The sequence below is a fragment of the Trichosurus vulpecula genome, chromosome 3 (genome assembly GCF_011100635.1).
Source record: "Trichosurus vulpecula isolate mTriVul1 chromosome 3, mTriVul1.pri, whole genome shotgun sequence".
Taxonomy (NCBI): domain Eukaryota; kingdom Metazoa; phylum Chordata; class Mammalia; order Diprotodontia; family Phalangeridae; genus Trichosurus; species Trichosurus vulpecula.
In genome coordinates this window covers 290,460,649-290,477,778 of record NC_050575.1, presented here as the reverse complement: position 1 = coordinate 290,477,778, position 17,130 = coordinate 290,460,649, and positions in this window count along the sequence as shown.

The following is a 17,130-nucleotide window of genomic DNA, read 5'->3' as shown; positions in this document are numbered from 1 at the left end:
TATATATATATATATATATATACACACACACATATATATATATATAGAATTTAATAATTATATGGAGTATTTCACACCCAAAGCCCCCAATATGTGCACTGATTCCCTTAACATTTTACTGAGAATTGACTAGAGGTCATTTGAATAATTTGGTTGGTTTCATCCCTTGTTGGTCAGACCCATCCCCTTTAGGGTGAGCCTATAAATGAGATCTTCATTTAAGATTAACTGTTTTCCTTTTTTTTCTATTGAGATTTAGTAAGAGTGGAAACCTGACGGCAGAGGATGCCTCCACATCAACACAGCCTTCTCCCCCTCACCCAGGTGCTTGCATACTATCCCCATCCCTAACTCCTGAGACCTCAGAAACGTCAGTAGGTAACCACCACAGAGTGTAGCAATAGTTCCTGGACCCTCTATGACAGGACCCAGTCATAAAGAATCATGGAGAAGCAATAAAAGACTGTCATTGTAGCACATGGTCCTAACCAAAGAGCTCCAGAAGAAGGCAACCTAATGGCCAAGTGATGGGAATCCTGTATCCTGAGGCCAAGAGTTCTGGAACTGAACCTCCTAGGTAGAGAAAGTATTTCTGGGAAACAGCAGCCCTTTAGAAAGAAACAAATCTTCCATATGGTCCTGGAGCTAGAATAGTGACAAGGGACCAAGCCTTAGTACAGAGGAGCAAGAAAGATGTACTTTTTCTTCCACTGCTACCATGAGTTATTTAGACGTTGTAGAGAAGGGAAGTTACCATATTTCCCCATGTGTAAGATGCACCCTTTTCCGAAAAATTTGGGGTCTAAAAACTGGGTTCATCTTATACAGTGGTTGTAGATTTTTTTACTTGCATTTCCTGCTTTTTCGTGCTTGTTGTCTTTGTGCTCATTGTTTTGCATTTGTTACCAGTATATTATGTTATGTTTTGCCACGTTCTGCCCAGAAATTGCTCAGAAAAGATTTCTGTACAGAGCTGAATTCAAGTTAAAAGTGATCCAGTTTGCAAAAGTGAATGGAAATCATGCTGCTGAGTGGAAGTTTGGTCCTCCTCCAACTGAGAAAACAATCTGAGACTGGCTATGGGAAGAAGAAACCCTACTGAAAACGCTACGGCAGAAGAAGGCCATGAGAAGCAAGTCAGCAAAATGGTCTGATTTAGAGAGGGAACTGAAGATATGTATTTAAGAGCAAAGGGCAATTGGAATTCCTGTGTCCACAAAGATGGTTCAGCATGAGGCAAGAAGAACTGCTGATGAAAAAGAAGTTACTGATTTTGAAGGAGGACATAGTTGGTGCTTCAGGTTCATGAAACGGAATGGACTAAGCACGCGTACACGCACCAGACTTGCCCAAAAGATGCCTCAAAGCTACAAGCAGAAGGTCCTTGAATTTCATCGTATTATTGTATGAATTTTATGATGAATAAAACGAGTTCAATAGCTTTGTGTAATATTTTTTTTTCAAATTTTGGGCCCCCAAATTAAGGTGCATCTTATACATGGGGAAATATGGTACCTCTCTGGCGACCCCAAGTATGTTCCTTTTCTGAGGTGAGTGCTAATACCTTAAGGCTGGAGACCTGTATGTGTCCTTGGAGGGTGGGGGGACTTATTGCAACATCTGGGGCTGTCTTTTTAGTAACCCCAAGTATGCTTCCCTTCTGAAGCGAGACTTTATGAGCCTGGAGCAATGTAGAGATCTCTGGAGGGAAGATGGGACTCACCAGAGAGAGACAATTGTATCAATTGATCATGGTCTATGAGTGCTTTGTGTTCTCTGTATTTTTGTGAGGCAGAATGGGGGCTTTCCTCCCTTTAACGTGACTTGTTACCTTGAGTGCTAATTCAGAAACTAGTGACCTCTTTAGCCACATGTGTGGAGACCTCACTATGAGCTAGAGTCTGAGATTTTCCAGGGAAAACTGTGCCCAGTGGGGGCACAGAAGGAGAGAGTTCTGATTTGGCAGCCCCCCAAGACTAAAACCAGTCTAGAAGTCCAGCACTTGGTGAAATAATTCTTGATGGTTACTAAGCAATTTACAGATATGATTTCATTTGATCTTTATCTAGACTGTTGCAAATTTCTACACATCTACTATACTGACTGAGCTCAGGTTGCTGAAGTGATTTTCCCAAAGTCACACAGCAAATGAGTCACCAAAAACAAAACAAAACCAAAAAACCAGATCTTGAACCTAAGTGCTGTGAATCCAAATGGAGCACGCTTCCTCCTACACCAATCCTGTACTGCTGAGGCAAATGCTGCACTTTCAAAATCCTCCCCATGTAGAATAGGGGCTGCTTTGAGAGCTTAAAGAACAGCTGGCTGGATTTAGTCAGGTGTGCTGCCCAAATATATCAACTGGGGAGCAATCTTTAGGCCATTTGTTTAAGGTTTCTTCTCTGTGCTATTGCTCTACGCACTGGAGCTTTCAAATTAAATAGTAACGAAAGTATCCTCTGTTTCCTGTCCCCACTGAGGCTGTTTGCCTATCCAATACCTAACAAAAGTCCATGACGGAACGTACACCAGGAGTGGTGAAGATCGTCATCCTTGTTTTGTTACATTTTTATAGATTTAGAGCTGGAAGGGACCACAGAGACCATCTAGTCTAGAATTTCCTCACTTCAGAAGTTGAAACCAAGCTTCTAAGAAATTAAGTGACTTATCTAAGGTCACCTAAAGTAGGCAGTAAGTAACAGAGCAGAACCAGGCCCCTTCATTGCAAAGGCAGTGTGCTTTGGCCTCTCTCTCCTACCGTGTGGGGCCTTCTCTTCTCTTGTCCATTAGCTGGAGGCACACCATGGTGTCAACGGTGAGCCAAAGCTGCCTTGTCAAACATTACTTCTTCCTCCCTCAGTATGGGGTAGTAGATAGAACACTGGATCCAGTTATTCTGACCCCCAATCCTGAATTCAAGGCCCATCATATAAAAACATTGTATAAATATTTTATGAACATTGACATAATTTGTAAAAATATAATTTGTAACATAGGCATAGCATGTTATAAATGAATATATCAAATATAATTTGTAATGGAAATATAACAAATATAATTCGTAACATAAGTATAATATATCAAATATAATTTATAATATAAGTATGATATATCAAATATATATTGCATGATATTGTATGATATATCAAATATAAATTATAAGTATAATATATTACAAATGTAATTTGTAAATTTATTTTAAATGTTTATAAAAATATTTACAAATTTTGTGACCTTGGATGAGTCACTCTCCTCCTCTAGGCACTAGTTTCCTTATCTATAAAAAGACGGGCTAACAAGTCTAAGCTAAGAACCCTATAATACCAGATGATCTCTCCTTCTCCTTTTTCTTCCGTAACTCTAACAGGGAGTTGTGGTTGGCTCCATGCAAAGTGTTCCGATCCACTTCCCCTGACCCCAAGTGAAGTGAAGACTTTCAAATTCAGTGGGAGAAAAGATCTGAGACTTTAAGAGCCCTTCAATCACATCCTATAAGTAAAAGTTACTCCTTTGTAAGCAAGCAACTCCTAGTCCACAGACACCAAGCTGGCATGAAGATGCTTTGCCTTGTGCTTAGTACATGTTTCATTAATCATTGTAGAATGGAAGTGACCCTCCCATGGTCTTTGGGTGTGACACAGTCTCATCCTGGAGATATGAAACTGATACAATTATTTAAGAAGGTGGGCTGGTTCCCCAGTCCCACAATCCAGGAAACCTAGCTACCATAAGACTACAGCCCCCTCCCCAACCTCCAGGGGGCACCAGACCTCAGAACACAGTTTAGAATATAAATATAAATCAATATAAGAAAGGAATACACATATGTGCATTTGTATACACATATAAATAAGAGTAGCTAGGTGGTACAATGGATAGAGTGCCCAGCCTAGGGTCAAGAAGACCTCAGTTCAGCAATGGCCCTGGAGTGAAGAGGACCTGAGTTCAAATTCAACCTTAGATACTCATGAGCTATGTGACTCTGGGCAAGTCATTTAACCTTTATTTGCCTCAGTTTCTTTATCTGTAAAGTGGAGATAATAATAGCACCTACCTCCCAGAGTTATTGTGAGGATCAAATAAGATAATATTTGAAAATTATTTAGCACAGTGCCTGGAACATGATATCGGAGCTATGTAAATGTTAGCTATTATTGTTGTCGTTACATTAGTATTTAGAGATAGAAAGAAAGAGGATGACGCCATGGAAAGGGAACCAACTTCAGTGTTACAGGACTTGAATTCAAATTCTATCTCTGCCACTAACTACCTTTGTGACCTTGGGCAAGTCATTTAATTTGCATGATCCTCAGTGTTCTCCCCAGTAAAAGAAGGGGGGTAGGACTGGGTGGCTATAGAGCTATTTTGATTCCAAATTCAGTTCTCTTTCCATGACATTGGGCTGCAAGAATTATAAAATTCCCAGGATCCTGGAGCCTTCTAAGATAATGAGGAAACTAGGTGGCGCTAGAGATGAATATCATTGTCTTGCAGAATGGAACCTAAAAAGAGTGAAATCAGTAGGCCTCAAAGTCCAAGGAATGGATGCAACTTTTCTAGGGAAGGGGCACTTAGAGATAAGAAGACCTGGGTTCAAATCCTGCTCTGATATTTACTAGCTCCGTCACCATTGAAAAGTCACTTAAACACTCTTACCTCACAGTCACTTAAACCTTTACCTCACAGGATTGATGTAAGGATTAAATCAGACCCTATACAATATACATTGCAAATGTTAAAGTACCATATATGACTATATAAATGTCGGTTATTATTACCACATTAAATGGTTCAATGGTGGAGATGGAAATAGTCATGATGTAAAAAACACTACATGAATAACATACCTATGCAATAATACATACACATGACATTGCTATAAAGATAGATGCATATTATATATCTAACTATATACAGTGTGTCCCAAAAGTCTTTGTGTTATTTCATACTATTAAAGCTTACCCAACAGCGCCCTTCCTAACCCCCAGACTCTTCCCCAGCTGTCCTCAAGCACTATTTTAAAATATTAAAGCTTAAAACTGGACTAAGACTTTTGGAACATGCTGTATGCATGTGTATAAAACAAGAGTTTGACACATGCTCAGATACCACCTAAGATAGGGATACACAAATGGAGACAGAAGGACTGGTGAGGAGGCAGAAAGTCTACATTGGCCTACCACATGGGTAGGCTTCTTACCATTGGCTGAACAGTCAGAACCGTCTGAGGTTAGCAGGGTTCCTGCCACATAGCAGGGGCTATATAAATGCTTATTCTCTTCCCTTTTCCCTACATCTTTAAGTCTACCTGACTGAGGTACCATCGCTCTATTATCTAAACTCTCTCTTTCCAGTGGCATTCAAGGGTGAAGGATGAGTTCACTCATAGCAGGTTAATTGGTTGGTTGGTTGTTATCCTTCATTCTTCAAGAGGACCAAAATGACATCACTATGTTGAAGTCAGGGTACATTGTGTCCAACTGTGGCTGATCAGACCAATGTGAGCTTGGAATGCGCTACCACTGGTCAGGCACAAATAGTCCATATGAACATTTGGAGCGAAGATGTCTCTAAATTTGCACATCTCACGCTTCTTTTGAGCTACTGTAATTCTGCTTCACTCATAGAGTACAGCCACTTCTTTGATGAGGGCACAACATGCTGAGTGGTCCTTTGGGATCCTGTGTGGCCCAGCATCTCCCATGTCACATAATCAGTTCCTGTATGAAGTAAGCAGGGTAGGATCCTGAGAGTTACCTTACCTTCCTCTTAAGCCCTCTGACCCAGAGAAATGGGCTTGTGGTTTTGTTCTGGTTTCATTTGTCCTTTTCAGTTCTGAGTGCAAGTTTCTAATACAGAAGCTTGAGCCACAGGGACCTTGGAGCCCAGGATTCTAGGCCAAATGTAGTAACCAGCCTCTCAAGGAAGCCCTGAGAAGTCAGAGTGCCAGGACACAAGCTGGGGCGGGAAGGGTGGGGCTTTAGAACTTGGTGGAACTAATGCTAAGTAGGAACTGATTTATACCATGAACTTACTCCCCTTGGCCTCCCCAGTGAGGTGGTATAGGGAGAATTATGCCCTGACTTATGGGGGTGGGAAGTGGGGATGTTTGTATGTTTGTTCTTGAAGTGAATATTCCTTTACAAAAGCTAATCTGTTAAGTGGTAAAATGGAACTGAGGTGCCTGGACACTTAGAATCGAGGGGAACACAACTAGTGGGTACCCTAGCCAAGAGCAGAGAAGAAAGAATCCCCCCTCCCCCACCATGCCCTTAAGGTCCTGGAGAACCCTAGGAGAGAGATGGAAATGTATCATACCAGGCCTTCAGGCAGTGGGAGCCAAAGGATCACTGTCATATATGTACATACATATATACACATACATACACACACGTAATGTATGTGTGTGTTTTTAAATTGCATCTCCTACTGTCCTTCTTTAGCTTCACCTGCTCTTAAGGCTGATCCTGAAAAGGAACCTTAAGTGTTTGCTTTAACCAGAGATATTCCCTAACGTTAATTTGTAAGTTGCTATTTAATAAAGTCAAGTCTTTTCTGATGTGATACAGTTCCAACAGTTCCTCAGAGAGTGATCACCCCCAGAGAAAGCCAGTAAAATTGATCCTCTGAATATGTAAGACTAAGAATCAAATCTCCAGAGTTGAGAGAAGTCAAACAACACTGAGAAGCTGCTCAAGACCATTAGTTTGGCTTAGTATCTGAAGCTATGTCATTGTCACATGCTGCCTTCCAGGGGACATGGCAGCCTTCTCAACTTGCCACTTTGATGCCAAATGACACATCATTGGGCATTGAAGACCAGTGGAATTGCCCAAATTTCTAATGAAACAGCTCTGAGTATTACATAGGCAAAATGCAGCTCAGGAAGATATCCCTTGCCCAAATCTTGGTACTATGACAAGACACAGACTGAATTTTCCTTATACTTAAAAATGCTAGGAGACAAATGACTCATCTTGGAACAGACCAGGTCTGCTAATAGTCCTGAAATACCACTGAACAATAGCTAGAATTGAAACCAAGTGATTAATATTTCTGACTGCATGAAACGAAGTAATACTTAGAAATGTTGAACTTGGCTCCCTAAGGAGTGGTGTAAACTTAAAATTCTGTTTTCTAGTGCAAAACTTTACCTAGCAACGCCTTCCCTAGCCCCCATGCTCTCCATTATTCCCTCCTTGGCTGTCCTCAAGCACTTCGGGGGTTGCTTGTCCTATAGCTGCCCTGAAAATTTCCTCTTCTGTAAAGTGAGGGGTAAGTTATTCTTGATTGTTGACTTTTGTCTTTTGCCTTTTAGAATATTTTATTTCATGTTCTCTATTTCCTTAAAGAGATAAATCTTCTGAGATTCTAATTGTAGTTCCTCTATGTTTATGCACCCAGTGGCATACAGAGCATCTAAATATTTAAAGAGAAAACTAAATAAATTACAATATAACCCCAAAAATAGATGAGAATGAAGTTAAGGACCTGAATCAAGTTTTAGAAAAATCAGCTATAATAGACTTTCTGAAGACCATTGAATGGAAATTGAAAGGAGCATAAATATTTTTCAGTTGTGTATAGTACTTTACAAAAATTGATCAGGACTTAACACATAAAAACCTCACAATAAATGTAGAAAAGTATGAATATCATACTCTTTTGCTGATTACAATGCAACAGTCATATTCAATAAATGGCCACTAAAAATTAAAAGTTGATTTAAATCAACCAGAGACTAAAAATTTAATAATAGCAACATTGAAAAAAAAACCTTGGAAAGAATTATGATTAATACAATGAACATTCATGATTCTGGAGGACTGCTAGTGAAACGTTTTCTATTACAGAGATGAGTCATATTTAAGGTGTAGAATGAGACTTATATACTTTTGTGTACAGCCATTGAGTCCATGGAAAAAGAGTTTGCTCATCTCTGATTATCGTCATGTATCTACATGGGGCTGGAAGTCTTCATAAATAGATCCTAAAATGGTCAATTTAACAGAATTTATTGGCTACTGATGAGAGTTGATCTCAGCTTACTAATACCAGGAGCAATCAGGACACATATAGCACCTTGCATGAATGCCAGTCGTTTTGATTTTTGCATTATCCTATGTGGTCTTGACTTACTCTTTCCTTCATGCTATGCCAAGGAAATAGGGGAGCAAGAGGATCACAGAAAACTCAAAAGCTTAAAAGTATTGAGACATTAGCCTAACAATGTCCCCAGACAATGCAATTGAATGAAGGCCCAAGAATTAAAAAAAGAGGAAGTGAAAGTTTTTGGTGTCAGTGACTATCTTGCCCTAGAAGACAATTCTAAGAAGAGTTCCAGTGGTAAGCAAATATTGCCGTTTAAACATCTGCAGGCACAGTTGGTAGAAACCAGCCTCAGGGCCTTGGAGATAGAAGTTTTGAGACCAGGTGGCTCAAAGGAGCTCCCATTTGGGGTTTGCCATGTCTTGATCATCCACCCAGAACTGTTCTAATAAACATAGATCTTTTGGTTGTCCATCCTGGACCTAAGGACTTATTGTGATTATTTGCTTTGATGGATTCTTGATCCTAGATAGGTACCTCCTCTATCAGTGCAGATTCTATTCCGTTCTTGTCCAGCTCCTTCACTGAGGAACTACTCAACTCACTGGTGATGTGTCTTATATCATTTCTTGCAAATTGACTGGTAATGTGCTATATAGCCTATTAGACTCATCATGTGTCTTCCGGCCATTGCCTTTTATTAGGCATAAGGGGTCAACTGTAATTTTGATTCTTTGGAGATAATGGGGTTCTCTGATTCATAGCCACATATCTTTACCAGGAGAATATTAATGCTGAAAAGAATTTTTTTATTTAAAATGAGGAAGGACAAAAAGTTCAGAAAAACTAATGTATTGAAATAGCCTGCCATTATATACAGAGTCCATCACCTCCAGTATCCCACACTGGCAAATAATTGAGGGAAGCTGTCACCATTTATCTTTTCTTTGGGATCATCTCATAGCATTTGGTTTCATCTGTTTTGTTGTTGCTTTTTCCTTTTAGGTTTTTCTACTCATTGTATACATTATTCTCCTAGTTCTGTTTACTTCATTTGGTGACATCCAGGACCTAGTGCATTAGGTGTTTAGATGAAGATTCACCCACAGTGATGCCAGATTTAGAGATGAACTTAGTGGTACCAATGCTATGGAGAAAGCACATTAAATCTAAGACCACTCTTCCTCTAGAAGCCAAGATAGAGTGGGGCAGAGTGTGCCCATGACATGTTTTAGGAAAATGTTTGTACTCCATTCTTGCTATAGTTTTGAAGTAAATATCTCTTTGTAAAAACTATTTGATATTAATTGGTTAAAGGGAACTGAAGCATCAGTCACTAGAAGCTAAGAGAGTGGGCAGAGCACACCCAGAAAGGAGGATTAAACCTATGGGGTTAGAGAAGAGACACCCAATCCTTCAAAGGCACTCCTAGAATCCTGGAGGGGTAGATGCTGGAGCCTGGCTCTGGGATGGTGACAGCAGTAAGCATAATCACTATATCTTTATTTAGTCAGTCAGCATTTAGTAAGCTGTTACTATGTGCCAAGCACTGGGCTAAGCATTGGAAATACAAATATAAATGGAAAGAAAGATAGTCCCTGCCCTCAAGGAGCTGACATTGTAGTGGGGGAAGACAACACATAAAAGAAAGCTAAAATGGGAAGGAGAGGAGAGACAAAAGTTCCCAGAACAGGGACATGATAGAGGAAGTCCTATGTGCCACCCAGAAAGGAACAAAACATGGCTGACCTGCTTGTTCTCCTTAAGTAGAGGTTCTGGGAGGAACCTCAGACATCTCCTCATCTCCCACCAGGCCACACTTATTTTGGACTTCTTTGTTGAGGGCAGGGACTGTCTGTCTTTTTTGTATTTGTATCTCCAGCAGTTAGAACAGTGCCTGGCACATGATAGGTACATAATAGTATTTATCGCTCATTGGTTATTGATCCATCCAATCAGAGGGAGTAGCCACATGAGTAGAAGATATCTGTGAATTCCAGAGCTAGAGTGAGGCTTCAGGTTGAAGAGCTGGGCATGGAAAAAGTCTGATTTGAATGTATTTCTCTGTGAAGGGGTTGAAGTTACCACAAGACAAAAAGAATAATTCATCATCATATTTATTATTTCTTGCTGCATAATATTCCATTACACTTGTTTACTGCAGTTTGTTTAGCAAACATTCCTCAAATCAATGGACATCTACTTTGATTCTAGTTCTTTTCTACCACAAGGTGTTACTATAAATATTTTAGTTTGTGTGAAGTCCTTCTTTTTGTCAGTGACTTCCTTGGGACATATGTTTATTAATTCCCTTTGTATAATTTCACATTGTCTTCCAGAATGGTTGGAAAAATTCACAATTCCCCCAATAATGCATTAATGTACCTGTTTTTCCACAACCCTTCTGTGGGAAGCTTGATCTAGAAAAATTAAGAAATAATATTCCTTTGGTTTGAAAAATGCTTTCTAAATACCCCTGTTGGGAGGAAAGAAAAGAAGGAAATAATTATTGTGTCGTTGTTCAGTCATGTCTTATTCTTCATGATCCCATTTGGGTTTTGTTTTTTTTTGGCAAAGATACTGGAGTGGATTGCCATTTCCTTCTCCAGCTCACTTTACAGACAGAGAATTGAGGCAAACAGGCTAAGTGACTTGCCCAGGGTCACACAGCTGGTAAGTGTCTGAGGCCAAATTTGAACTCAGAAAGATGTCTTCCTGATTCCATGTGCAGCACTCTATCCACTGCACCACCTAGCTGCCCCTTTGCATAATTTATGTTACATAATCTCTTTTGGGGGAGGGGGGGAGGCAGGGCAATTGGGGTTAAGTGACTTGCTCAAGGTCACACAGCTAGTAAGTGTGTCAAGTGTCAGAGGTCAGATTTGAACTCAGGTCCTCCTGACTCCAGGGCTGGTGCTCTACTCACTGCACCACTTAGCTGCCCCCCATGTTACATAATCTTAACTGGGCCCTCACTATAGTAAGACCATCCTTATACACCTCCCTAATTAAATCATCCTCCTAGTCACCACAGCGGCTCTTCTAAATTTTTTCATACCTCCTCATGGCTCCCCTGCCCCCAACCCTCTTGATTGAAAACTTTGCCTCATGTTTCACTGAAAAAAATTAGGGCTATTCTGTAAGAACTCCCTATTTTCCTCTTCTCCTCATGGCACATATCACTCAAATACCTTCTGCCACTTTCTCTTTCTTCACTTCCGTCTTACATGAAGAAATGTCCAGTCTCCTTGCCCAGACAAACCCCTCTATATGCACTTATGGTTGTTAGCCATAACTCGCAGTTCTTCTTTTGAGGATTGTTTTGTTCTTATTTGTTAATCATTCCCAATGTCTCACTAATCTTCAATCTCTCCTGGTCTGCTGGCTCATTCCCTACTGCCTATGAACATGTCCATGTCTCCCCCACCCTCAAAAAACCCTCACTTGACCCTTTCCATCCCCACTAACTATTGTCCTATCTCTCTCCTGCCCTTTTTGGGTAAACTCTTTAAAAAGGTCTTACATTTCCTCTTCTCTTACTCTCTTTTTTAACCCTCAACAATGTGGCTCCTGACCTCATCATTCAACTGAAACAACTCTCTTCAAAGTTACTATCTCTAATCGTTGAATCCAATGACCTTTTCTCAGTTCTCATCCTTTTGGACTTCTCTGCAGCCTTTGGCATTGTCGATCATCATCTTCTCCTTCATGTCCTTTTCTCTCTAGGTTTCTGTAGCGTGACTCTGTCCTGGTTCCTTTTACCTATTTGACTGCTCCTTCTCGATTTCCCTCTACACTATTTCACTTGTGATCCCATCAGTTTCCATGGATTCAACCATCATCTCTATGTAGATGATTCTCAGATCTCCTTATCCAGCCCTATCTTCTTTTCTGACCTCTAGGCTCACACCTCAACTGCCTATTAGACATCTCAAACTGGGCATCCCGTAGACCTCTTAAACTCAACACATACAAAACTGAACTCATCATCTTTCCCTCCCCGCTTCCAAACTTCCTTTTTACTGTTGATGGCACCACCATCCCCCCAGACACCCAGGCTCACAACCTGGGCATCCATCTTTGACTCCTCACTCTCTCTCACCCTCCCTATCTAACGTTTCCAAGTCCTGTCAATTCTACCTTGCATGTGAGCATCTCTCACATGCCCTTCCTTCTCTCCTCTGACACTGCCACCACCCTGGTACAGGGCCTTGTTACTTAACACATAGACTATTGCAATAGCTTACTGATTGGTCTCCTTGCCTCACATTTCTCCCCACTCCCAGCCATCCTTCAACAGGCTGGCAAATTAATCTTCCTAAAGTGCAGACTGGACCATATCACCTTTCTATTCAATAAACTCCAGTGACTCCCTATTACTTGAAAGATCGGATAGAAAATGTTCTGTTTGGCATTCAAAACCCTTCACAATCTGGCCCCTTCTCCCTTTACAATCTTCCCCCTCATTGCCCTCCATGTACTCTACAATCCAACACTGGTCTCTTTGCTGTTACTCACTTCACACTCCATCTTCCAACTCTTTCAGCATTTTCACTGGCGGACTCCCATTCCTGGGATGTTCCCCTTCCTCATCTCTGCATTTTCACTGGCGGTCTCCCATTCCTGGGATGTTCCCCGTCCTCATCTCTGCCTCCTAACTTTCCTGGCTTCTTTTGAGTCCCAGCTAAGACCCCACCTTCTATGAGGAGCCTTTCCTGATCCTCCTTAACGCTAATTAATCCTTTTGTTGAATATCTCCAATTCATCCTTTCTATTTCTTATTTGAACATAGTTATTTTCATGTAGGCTCCCTCATTACTCTGTAAGCTACTTGATGAGAGGAACTGTCATTGGCCTTACTCTGTATCTCCAGTTGTTAGCACATTACTTTGCCCGTACTAGGCTCTTAATAAATGTTTATTGACTGATTATTTATTATTGTTCAAGAGTCCTATAAACATTGTTCCAAATCATCTAGGGGGTTGAGAGACATATTGAAGGGCATGGGGGAACTATGCCAGTTGGGATGTCTTTCTCCAGGTGACATATTCTTGATATTACACTAGTGTTAAATAAAATTGTTTAAGGTTGTTAAAGTCAAATAAAATTGTTTCTGGCAGATATGACTAAAATGAAGAGCATAATATTAACATTTTAAAAATTTGACATCTCCAGCACTATTCCCATCTTTAGTCAACTTTGCCAGTCTTCTGGGTATGAGGCAAGACTTCAGGGTTGTTCTTCTTTGTAATTATTAGTGATGAGCAACACATTTTCATATGGTTGTTAACAGCTTGCAATTTTTATTTTGAAGCATGTTTCTTCACATCCTTTAATAGCTCATGTCTTGTGAGATTAATTCTGCTTTTGTGTGTTTTTCTGGTGTTTATACCTTTGATATCAGACTTTTGTTAGAAATATTTGAGACTAGGCTTTTCCCCCAGTTAAGTGCTTCCTTTATTAATTTAGTTGCATTAATTTTATTCAGGAAAGTTTTTTTTTAATTTCACACAATTAAAATCTCTACTTTCACTTCTGTGATTGGTTCTTTCCCTTATGTGGGTAAAAATTCACCCAGCTGTAAAACTGTAAAATTATTTTGATGGAACGATTTTTAATATTCAACTTGGCCTAAACCTTATTTCTGCTAAACTACTGTCCATTTCCCCCAGGATTTCTTGTCAAATACAGAATTCTTTCCTATGTAATTCACATGAGAAGATTAATCAAACCCTAGATTATTAGGTTTGATCATTTTTGACTCTTCCTTGTCAGGTCTCTTCCATTGATTATACTTTGCTATTTATCATCCAATACCAAGTGCTTTGGATGATTGCTACTCTACAATATAGTTTGAGGTCTGGGAGTCCTCTTCCCTTTCTGTTCTTGCCTTTTCCCATCATTTCCTGTGACATTCTAGGTATTTTGTTCCTTCAAATGAATTATATTAGCATAAGAGGTCAATTTCAGTAACTCATTTGCTACGGAAGCCAGACTACAAGCAATTGAGGAGAGAGTGGGTGGTGAGGAAGTGAAGACATCTGATGTCAACAACTTTTTCCAAGAAGTTTGGTCATGAAAGGGAGGAAAGAGATGGTGTAGAACAGTTGAAGGTAGGTTGGAGGGTTTTTTATTTGTTCTTTGGTTTTTAAGGATTAGGGATACATGAATGTGTTTGTAGGAAGATGAGCAGGCCTAGCACCTAACAAATACTTTGCACATAGGAGCAACTTAACCAGTGACTATAGAACTGAACTAAATCCAGGGAAGAGAAAAAGACAACATTCATACAGGGTAGCCCAAAAATCTTATTAGAGTTTTAAGCTCCTAATTGCACTAAGAATTTTGGGACACCCTGTACAGACCTTTAAAGTTTGAGAGCCACCCAGTTATCCTCACAGTTCCATGAGGTAGGTGCCGCAGGTATTCTTCTCCTCATTTTACAGATGGCAAAACTGCATCTTAGGTTAAGTGATTTGCTCAGGGTCTATAATGTTAATGAAATCTGAAGATCTTCCCCACCCGTTAATGGGCCTCCCAGGTGCCCAATAAGGCTTGGACTAGGGGAGGCTTGTTTTTCAGGAGGGCCCACACCTTTTGTTAATTTCTAATTAGGTACTGGGTTGTGATGCCCTCTGGCTCTAAAAAGGGTATTACATATACTCTGAAGTTAGCATTTTGCTTTGGGGCTCACTTATGGGAAGAACGTTCCTGTGATTTGGCCAGATGAGACTCTGGGTAGCCATTAAGGAGCTCCCTGGCTTTGAAAACCCAGATGTTAGTGCTTCTCTCTCTGGTAACTATGTATGCATGTAATGCAATGGTCAGACAGTCGGATGTTTGTTGATCTGTGCTAATTTCTCAGGTCTGTGCTAATTTCTCAGACAGAAGACCTGTCTTTGCAGTTTGTGTTTTCTCTGCTTGTAGTTATTGCTTGTAATTTCTGTTTGTATTTTCTCTGAAGTCCAGGGTGCTGACTTTTCCCCTGAACTAAGTGAATGCTATATGTGTTTAATTAAAGTAAGATTGTTGATCTCTTTAAAGTTGCTTTCCTTTAGAAAAACAGATCAAAGAACTTGTGCTAGCAGCCCTCCTGCGTGCTGGTGTTATTAGCCTTACACCTCCAGAGCAGCTACAAGTGTTGTTGCTATTACAGGGTCACATAACAAATTTAAGTCTGGGGTGAGATTTGAATTGAGGTAGGCAAGATATCACTGAAACTGTGTTTTAGGAATGTTGATTTGATTTGGGCTGAAGGATAGATCAGAGACAGGGAGACCAGCTAGGAGACTGTTCTAGGAATTCAGGCACAAGGTCTCGAGGGTCTCTTCAACTGGATTAAATCTAGTGAAGAGGAAAAAACTAAAGATTTATACGAGGCGTCCCCAAAGTCTTTGTGCAGGTATTCTACTCAGCCCATGCCCCGCCCCCCACCTCCCGCTTCTAACTCTGACCCTAATTCCAAGGAACTTCAGGTATTGCCATGGTTGCCCTCTTCATGTGCGCTGGAATAATGATGATGATAGCTAACATTATATAGAACTTACTAGGTACCAGGCATAGCGCTAAGCATTTTACAATTATTATCTCATTTGAGCCTAACAAGGACCCTGGGAGATAAGTGCTATTTTTATCACCATTTGATAGATAAGGAAACAGGCAAAGAGAGGTAAAGTGACTTACCCAGGGTCACGCAGCTATTAAATGTCTGAGGTCAGATTTGAATGCAGGTCTTCCTGACTCTAGGTCCAGGGGTCTATCCACCGTGTCACCTAGCTGCTTCATGAAAGTAGAAAGAAAGGAGACAGCTTAGCAGTACAGTGGATAGAGTGTGCCTCTTCCTGAGTTCAAATCTGGCCTCAGACATTTACTAGCTTATGATCCTAGGTAAGTCATTTTACCCTGTTTGCCTTAGTTTCCTCATCTGTAAAATGAGCTGGAGAAGGAAATGGCAAACCATGCCAGGACCTTTGCCAAGAAAACTCCAAATGGGGTCACAAAGAGTCAGACACAACTGAAAAAACGACTAAACAACAAGCCCAAGAAGCATTCTGGTGGAAGAATTTCAAATCACAAGACTTAAAGTTAGAAGAACCTTTAGAAATCATCTCCCCCTCCTCTCCCATTTTACAGAAGAGGAAACTGAGACCCCAAAAGGAGAAGCAGCTTGTCCTAGATCACACAGGTTGGCAGAGGCTCAGAGAGATTCTATGGACAGGAAGGACTGAGTGACAGGTGGGACATGGAGAGGCAAAAGGGTGTCTTCAGTATGACCAGTGACATTTGCTGCACTGACAAGGTCCCAAGTAAAGGAAGACCGGGCAAGGATTGCGATAAACAGAGGAAGGACAAGGTTAGGAATAGGAGCCAGTGGGGGAGAACCAACCTCAAGTGCCAACAGCAAAAAGTTGCCGCCAAATATCAGAAAACTTCCATTATGGGTTGGTTTGTTTATTTGTTTGTTTGTTTTTATTAACCATAGATCCACCAGAGTGAAGTGTCTAGAACTAAGTTCGTCACCCACTTGCCAATCACCAAGAACTCCTCTGCAAATATGAACAAAGACATCACAGAGATAAGAATGCCAGGTGCTTGTCAGAAGAAGGAAGCAGCCCCTCTATGCAAATTCAAACTCAGGGGCATGGAAATCCTCAGACTGGGGGGAATCTTTGCCCCCAGCTTAACACACCTGTGGGTACAATGGAAAGGACACTGGATTGAGAATTGGAAACCCTGGCTTCTCATCTTGGCTCTGACTATTTGAAGGACTTGAAGAAAATCACTTAACCCTTCTGGGCTTCAGCTTCTTACTCTGCACTATGAGAGAATTGGATTAGATGATCCCTAGGACCTCTTCCATTTCTCTGGTCTCCTTACACAGGGTTTACTACTGCCCAGGACAGCCCATCCAGTGCTAGGGATCTCACAAATGCTTGTAATGATCACTTTCCTTTCTTAAGGCCAATTCACACCGATAATCTCATTTAATTTTCCCTGCACAATTAAGATGAGTCAGGCAGTATTTTCCCAGTGAGGTAATGTCAACCTCTGAAGGGCAGGGATCATTTCACTTTTGGCTTT